Source organism: Osmia lignaria, chromosome 2 (assembly GCF_051020975.1).
Source record: "Osmia lignaria lignaria isolate PbOS001 chromosome 2, iyOsmLign1, whole genome shotgun sequence".
NCBI classification, from domain to species: Eukaryota; Metazoa; Arthropoda; class Insecta; order Hymenoptera; family Megachilidae; genus Osmia; species Osmia lignaria.
In genome coordinates this window covers 8,092,961-8,101,940 of record NC_135033.1, presented here as the reverse complement: position 1 = coordinate 8,101,940, position 8,980 = coordinate 8,092,961, and positions in this window count along the sequence as shown.

The following is an 8,980-nucleotide window of genomic DNA, read 5'->3' as shown; positions in this document are numbered from 1 at the left end:
GTACCGGGTGTGTAATCTATCGTCGATGAAACCTGCGATTTCCTGCCCCGACTGGCTGCCTTCCATCCACGCGAACATTCTTCGACGCGTCTTAGATCGAAAAATCATCGCGTCAATACATGAGATACGCGAGGTGGCGTTCAATGCCACTGTACAAATAGACGAGTTTCTCTGAAATTCATCCATCAGCGACGACCAAATTGAGCCTGATTTTGGTTCGCGAAAAACGGAAGAAGAATCGCCGGTAATAGGCAATGTTTCGCTCGATTAGCTCACGAGAACGAGCCACATCGTTGCAAAACGTTTCTAATAACCGTTTCGGTTGTTCACGATCCGCGATCGTGCCACGGGAACCTCCAACGACGACAAGTCGATTTTAAATTGCGAGTACGCCGGCCACGTAGCCCGACCGGGAATTAACCCGACTACCACCTAACAGGAACTAATTCGAGACGAATCACCTGGGCGAGAATTATGGCGGCGAAAGAATTTAGGATTAATAATTTAACGCGTCGCGGGCTGCATGCCGAGCGGCCCGCTTCTTTTCTATACACGGCGATCGAAATTCACGCGTTCAACCCTTTCGTCTTCCGTCTTTTTCAGAGGAAAAAACACTGATGGAAACGCAGCTGGCGAGATGTCATAAGATTTAAAACTTTGAGAATTTTTGTAACGTATATCAGAGAATTAATCAAACTGTTAATTATTCTCCTCTGAATGCCTTTAAACGAAATCACAAAATGATCGAAAATAAGATTAATCGATGGAGCGTCGAATAAAATGATTTGCGAAATTGGTAAACGTTATTTTAACAAGAATTTTTCGTCAAGAGACACCCCGTATAGGAAGAGCAACTTAGGTACGAAGCCCGGTAGCCCAGGGCCATAAGGTCGGCCCCCTTCTACACCCTCACCTACACGTATCCGAGGAGAGGAGAAAGAAGAAGAAGACGAAGAAGCACAAGGTGGAAAAGGGAAAAACAAAGAGTAGAGGAGGAATCGATGGTGTAAGGAGAAAGACGAATGTATAGAGTATCACGGTTGAAAGAGCGAAACGAAAGGCTGAAAGATCGAGCACATGCGACTCTGAGCTTACACGGTCTATACTTTGGGTCTACGTGGTATCTGTATCTCAATTCTGACGCCACACGAAGGAGAGAAAAAGGGACGGATGAAAAGGGGAAAAAGGAGAAGAAGAAATCAGTCGTTTGGTAGAAAGAGAGAGACGAAAACCGAACGGGTCCCTGCACGTTGTGTCGGAGCTGACTCCGTAATTTTCTAATTATATACTCGAAAATAATTGGTTATTATCCCCCTCGCTTGTATGTGTGCCGGTGCTCGCACGCGTGTGATGCTGAGCTCGATCGCGGATTCACCGTATAGCTCGAGCCTAAAGGGAATCACGAGCGCGTCATGGACCTTCTTCTTCTTTTTCATCTTCTTCCTCTTCGGGGTTGCTGTTTTCTTTCTCTTCCGTTCCTCGTTACTCTTTACTACTTCTTCTTTGCCTCTCGACGGGTCTTTTTTGTTTATCTATTCCGTATCGTAACGACGTGTCTTCGCCATTCGTTTCCACGAAATTCCGTTTCCATCGAATCTCGCGAACTTTGAACGTTATCTTCCGCGGATGATAAGAACCGCGGACAGAAGCGAGCTGATTTCGTACGCGAGATCGGTTCCCCGGAGGCAGAACGCGATTAATCTCGATGAGAACTGGAAGAGAATTCGAAGCCGGTCTAGGAGGTGGTTCGAGGCGTCATCCCGGATGCAAGGGACGAAGGGTAGCGCGGTCGTCGACGATAAATTAGCGTCGAATTCATGAGTTTTCGTCGGTAGCAACGGTAGTCCTTTCGAGGACAAAACGATAGTCATCTCCTTTCACGAAGGGTCGAAAAGATTCACGGAGTAAGCGGCGTCTTCACCCTAATTTGCCGAGGCCACGGTGTCTCTCGGTGGAAACCCCTTGGCCGAGGGTATTAATAAAAACGCTGAGAAATAGCTCGCGCAATATCTGGAATCGGCTTTTTTTCTCCCCGTCATCGATATTTCCCAGTCGCGATACGTCGCGCCGAGACATTCCGCCCCGGGATCTTGCGATCGCTCGGTCGAGACTCGCTTGAATATGCGTCGACGAGACCGTGTCGAATCCCGATAGATCTGACGTTTTACAAGCCGATCAAACGCGTTGTTTATCGTGCAACCGATGCCACGGCCGTGTTCCTTCGAGCTTGTACAAATTTGAATTTGTCCCGACTCTGATTCGCCCTCGGTCAACATTTGAGAGGAATAAAAAACAACGTTCGATCTACGAGCTTGTTCGTTCGACGCGAAAATCAAACGTTCCCTTCGAACTGAATGCGTTTAACCCTTTGATGATCGCAGCTTTCAATATTTCAAAGTATCTCCAAGGAAAAAACTTACACTGCCCGGAGGAAAATGTAAAAATGTCAAATTTGTACACGTGCAATTCTATCGATATTCGAACGTGATTAATCGGTGAAAAGGTTTTTCCCGACGGTGAACGATCGTCGAAAGGAGGGAAACATCGAGTTTCGAGCGTGTCGAACGATATCGTGGTTATCTGAGGCAGTAAGAAGTTCAGACGGACAGATCGGGCCGGCAGGATCTTCATGAAGAATGCAAAAGGTGGCCGGGACCTTCCGATGGAAACCTTCGACCCCTCCCCTACACTGACCTGTCCAGAAGGTTTTTACCTTTGACGAGACACGGGGATCGGTAAAAACGACAGCCACCGAACGACGGGTCGTTAGTTTCGAACCGATGGCATTAGCGTTCTCGCATTAGACCGCGTTTGTTTACGCGTATCCGTCCGATCGCACGATAGATCGAACGTTCCAACGCCAGCAGATTCGACGGGTCAGTCGGATAAATGGAAAAATTATGCCCGTCCATGGCGGGCACGTTGAAATTCATGAACATCTGGAGAGATTCCGATCGTTCGAACTGATCTTGGCACGTACGCCTTCTTTTTAACTCGACGAATTCGCGTATACGACCCAATTTCTTTCCCCGTACACTTCGTTCTCAAAGGAGCAACCGAAAAATGAATTCCAGCTGAATTCATCGGCTCAAAGTTACCAATTTCAAATCGACGATCGAAACGACGGAGTTCCGAACGGTAAAAATTCAATGTCGAATTCCGCGAGGAGCGTAATTTCGATGGAAAAAAGTAGACGTAGGAAAGTACGGGAAGCGTGGCCGATGATGGGCTGGTCGAAAATCAAAAGGACCGTCTGCAGGCGTCGACGGGGTCGATGCATATGGAAAGAGGAAGGCTCTCGTCAAAAGGTCGCCGAGTGTCGTCGGTCGTTCGAGTGTCGAAAGGTTATCTCCGTGGCGGACGCGGACGCGGGTGTGTCGGACATCCAGGTCGTCCCCTTTCCTAGACGCACCAAATGAAATTCAATCTTTGACTACACCGGATTTGCATACTTTCCCCGGTTCGGAAGCGCCGGCGACTGTCAACGCATAAACACGGCATTACCATAAAGGGGATCCATATCCTGGCTCTGAGAGCGGCGATTTTTCGGAATGAACCGGCATGCCACGGTCAAGCGAGCGGGGAATCTATTTCTCGGATAGACGGATCGATAAACTTCCTATTCTTCCTGCTTTCGATCGGGCAACGACCACTCGAAACTGATTCCCCATGCTTTCGACCCTCGAAAGTTTCCTCGAAACGAGGAGAATTTTATCGAAGCCTAAACGGAATGCGTTCGATCCGATGCGACGATGCATAGTCTGAAAAAGAGGAAGGAATACTCGAGAGAAACAATAGGAGGAACGTAGAGGGTGGACGATGGAGACGAGGGAAGCCCGCGGATAGAAGGAGGACGAAGAGGAAGAGGAGAATAGAATGGAAGGAAACAACGATAAAAGAAAGAGGGAGGATAAAGAAGAAGAAAAGTATCGTGGGGTCGTCGTTCCTGCGGATGATGAAGTGGCCCTCTTGTTATCCCTAAATACCACGCGCGGCTCATGAGCAAACACCGACCGCGGTGAGACTGCCCGCCGGTTAACACCGCCGGTCCCTATGGGGCCCCATAAGACCCGCGCCTTAGGGGGGCCAGAGCCCCCACTGGCTTCTAGCACCCTTGTTCAACCCATTATAAACAAGGCCTGTCTGGACCCCAATGCATTATCCCGATATTCCTGCTTCAGCGCCGGATTCGGGACTCGCGCCTCGCCGCTCCTATCTCCTCCACCTCTCGCCTAACCATTACTCCATTTCATCTATTCCCCGCGGACGCTGATATTTCTTCTTGCGTAATCATCGGAAATTGTCTTGGTTCGACCGTCAGCCTCGGACGATTCATCGACCAGAGTCGTGTTTCACGTTAACGTTATGGCTGTTGCGTTGAGAAAGGGACTGAGAAAAAGGAGAAAGGAAAGAGTAGAATCTACCAGAGGTCTCGTCCTCCTAAGATACTTTGTAAAATTAAAAAATGAATCCATTTATCGCTGATGAATCAGAGTAGTTTCAATTCTTACAAGGTCTATCTAAAGAAATCAAGTTGCGAGAGATTCGAAGAGAATCGTTGACCTCCCGACAGGAACGTTGATTAAATATCGTACTAATTAAATAATTTATTACGGACGGCTGCGCACCCACGCCCAGCTGATAAACGACTGCCCATTCCTCGTGACGGGCCCGGAATGCTGACGAATCCGTAGAAGAGTATCTTCTTGGGCGTCGCGATCGGACGGTCCCATTACCGTTCGGGCAAGAAAAAAATCATCGACCGTGAAATTAATCCTCAGACAACGGTCCACGTCAAAAGTTCCCGTGGCGCAGTCTCTGTCTTCCAGAGGAGATCCTGCCAAACGGATTCCGATACGATTCGACTAAAACCAACGACCTACCACGCGATATCGCGTGTTCAATTGTGAAACCTCGGTCTTCGCTTTTCTGACGGTCTTATCGAGCAGATGCTTCGAGGATGTCACCGCGATTCTATTGTTCCGACGGCGAATTCAATTCGATTGAAATGCTCGAAGCGATACGTCGAAAAAATGGCCTGTATAAAAGAGTATCACGGACAGATGTCTCCCGTTAAATGTCTTTCTAAAATAGAGGACGATCTCCTTTTTTTTCGATGGACGAGCGGTTTATTGAGCTGAGAATGGAATCCGAACAAAAGTTCTATAGCGAGCAGTTAGACCTTGTCGAACAACGAGCGATAACTATAAATAGTGTCACTCCCGGAACTTTATCGTAATACCGTGTATGCTCGGCGATTGCAATAAGCCGCGTCACTTGCCGAACGATAAATTAACAGCCGGGGTGGAAGAACGAAAAGAGACGTCTCCGAATTGAATCGTTTCCGGTCGCCGCGTGTTTCACCCCCCGTCATATTACCGAGCCATTACTCGTCCGTCGCCGATCCGGTACCATCCAGTCATCCCCTTGCCAAACATCCACCCCAATCGTCGAAAGAAACACCCTGTAAGATCATAACGGGGGGGAGGGGTTGACACTGGTGTTTTCGTGTTTCTCCCTGTTCATCGTACAATTTTAAGGGATGGTATTCGGGCAAAAATCAGCGCACTTAATATAACTCGATGCTAGTCAGAGTCATTGAAATTTTTGTTTCTATTTTAATTATCATAACGAACGCGTTAATCATCGAAACGGAACGAGTACTCGTAAATTACGCTTGCGCATCGTCGCGGTTCCTCTTTCGTTCCGGAGTCATCTTTGGATTTGGTCGCGTCGCGTGTCCCCGCGTTGCGTCGCTGGAAGGAAGAGCAAAAAAAAAAAGAAAGGACGAATAAGGGTCGGGGATGCTGTTCCACGCTAAACTTCCTGGGGATCCACGTGGCCGTTCCATTGTGTCGAAACGTTCCTAATGATTCGTTTTGATCCGGCCTAGCCCCCTTTCAAGGGGTTGCTTTCATGACAGAATTCCGCGACGCATCGTGGGCGATCGTCGACCCTAATAGAGGGTCGAAAAAAACCCGGACGCATTTGTACGTAAGTCAATCGAAAAGGATAGCGAGTTTGTAAAAGTATTCTTCTTTATTTTCATGAGTGTTAAGGAGTAGATAATAAAAGAGGTAGGAAAATGGAGCGTCTCTGTTGGGCGCGGAGAAAATTTCAAGGGGAACGAGGAAGTTTGAAAAATATTTTGGTATTCCCTTTTGAAGAGGTTTCGCAGCCGAGCATCTTCACTGGCCGAGGTTCGTTGGATGTCGGACAAAAACGCGGCACGACGAGGTTTCCACGACAATGGTCGACGGAAAGCGATCCTCGGCGTTTCATTGTGGCCCGAGGAACCCCCAGCTCGAGGGACAAATTTCACCCCTAAACGCGCAAATAAAGGATAAAGGGCAGCAAATTAGCCGAGTGAAAGCGGCATAAATCAAAATATTAGAAAACAGCCGCGTGGATGGCAGAGTGGAGTCGGATTGAAGGATTTATGGGGTTGGTCCAGTATATGCTGCGGTTCCCGTAAAACTCGGCCCCGTTCCCACCCTGTCTTTCTCGCTCTTTCTTTCTCTGGCTACGTCGCGTGTCCTCTTCGTACGCGCGAGGATCAACGACGCTTTTGTTTAAAACATGATCTATCGCTTAAATAGCTAAAATGGACAATTTATGGGCTTGTCCCGTGTCCGTGAAACTCGGCTAACGCGAGAAGAATCTTTTTCTTCCTGGCGTTGGATACCTCCTCGTCTCGCAGGTGAAACTCCCACGGCTTTGAAATTCAACCCTCTGCCACCCCCTATTTTCATCCGTGAACAGTCTACCAGCGAAACCCGACGCGTTCCTTTTCACCTACTTTTCGACACACTTTCTAAGATTCCTGTGTCACACTCGTTGGCTATCCTTGCGACAGAAGAACGGATACACCTAATACTCCGCGCATTTTTCCATCGACTTTCCTTCAAACGAAGGCACTTTAGATGGACGTTTCGATAGATCAACGGGCGTACCTCTTTTTGAGTACGGTTTTCATGGCCGAGAAACAAAACGTCGAAGAGATCATGCAAAAGATTCGACAGTGATTCTTTCTCACCCTTTCTTCAAGCATCGCGCGACGTTTAAAGAGTATTCAACCGATAGAAAAAAGAGACGGATCGAAATATAAGGCCCGCGACGCGATCGTTTAACGTCCTTCGGGTGCATACGTAAACTCGTATCCTTACGTAAAAGTGGCAACGGTGATACGGTGTCCGTGATAAGGCGGACGTCGATAGGTACGTAATATGCGAACGAATTACTGAATAATGGATTTCGGCGTTATCTACCACGGTGTACCCATCGGCGTAGGATATATAACGCGATAAGGAACGGGCAGAATCGGACAGTGACTCGATATCCCTGGGACATCGGGCCGGGATAGCAGGGAAAAAATAAATGTCTGTCGGTGAGACGTAGAAGAAAACTGGTGGCTAATGTTTAAAGTTAATGCATTTATGTATCTGTCGCGATCAAGACGGTGTCTCCTCTGTTTCGTCTTGGTCGATTTTGCCTCTGTTCGTCATCGACGTCGTCGTCTCGCCTCGTGATCTATTCATGGACGAACCGAGAGCCGTACGAAATCACTCGAATATTCGACGAATTTGCATTGCGTATCACCGTCGTGGTCACGATTCCTTAATTCCGAGAGATCGATCGATAGGTTCGGTCGCTTGTCTTCGTCGTAGCTCCACGTAACCTCGTGATCGTCCCGAGTGACCGCAGCGAACGTCTGAAAATCTTTGGTTGAAAGAAAAAACGAAATAACGGAAGGAATATAAGGGACACGTTTATTTTCCTTTGGTTCTCTTTGAAATCCCTCCACGAGGACGCTCGTTCCTACACGTTCGAAAACACCCTGGACAAATTGTCCGCCACGACTCGACCAGATAAGGATTATCGATCGACGCGAACCGAAGACGTTCCTCTTCTTGTAACTGTTTCGCGTTCGTGACCGCAGACGCACGGAGGAAAAAGCAAAGAGGGTGACTCGGTTTTACCTGATGCTGAGCGAATCGTAGGAACCGACAGGTTGACCGGTGACTAGCCCGTTGCTGCTTTCCGGTACCAGGAACTGGTGCGGAACGACCAGTCAGGATGTTTTTCCCTGCCGTTCCTTCGCCACCGGTAAGACTGTTGCCCTTCCACGAGATTATCTGATCCTTGCTCTCATCGCCGAAAGAACAAAACGCGACGTTGCCTATCTGCTCACGATCGCGAACCTGCTACATGATCTACGCGCTACTCCCCTTATCTCGCGACCATCGAGGATACTTACTCGACGTTGGCCCCGAAAAACTCGGTCCTGTCCCCGAACATCCTTCCAACTAAGCAGCCTTCTGTCTCTCACCCCCCTTGGGAACGCAAGGTAACGCCACGAATAAATGTTTACCACGCGATCCGTTGTTCAACAAGTTAACGAGCTTTCTTAATCGATCGAACCTCCCTCCTCCACGATGCTTGCGGTTTTTCTCTCGTCCCGTTACGTCTTTTGTCTTTACGGATCCTTCAGGATTAGGGATCAAGGGAATCGTGCACCATCCCTCGGACAGATAACCGTGACTATAAATTCTCGATCGTGGTTTGAAATATGGTTACCAGTGTCGCGTCTTTGATTCTCGAAAGTTGTCCTCGAGTCACCTGGGGCAACAGCTCGTTGAAAGGTACCAGAGGAAGGTTGAATAAATTTTCGAGTGGTGGAAACGAAGGGCGTCGCGGTTGATGCATCGAGATGAGTTACCGGAAAGAACAGCAGCGTCATCGCGCCACCCTTCAGACAGGAAAATCGTTTGACTTGCACCCCGGCGAGAGAAAAACGATCGCACAGGTGTAAACACTCGCGCTGAATGTTGCACCTTCCTCGACGCGTGGGCTTTTTTCGATGTCAAAGGTTGTTTCGTCGCGGTAAACACTCGGATCGAAGGAATAATTGGAGGAACGGAAAGCTTGGCTGAGGGAAATTGAAGAGAGACGGGAATGGAAGACGGAAGGGAGATCGTCG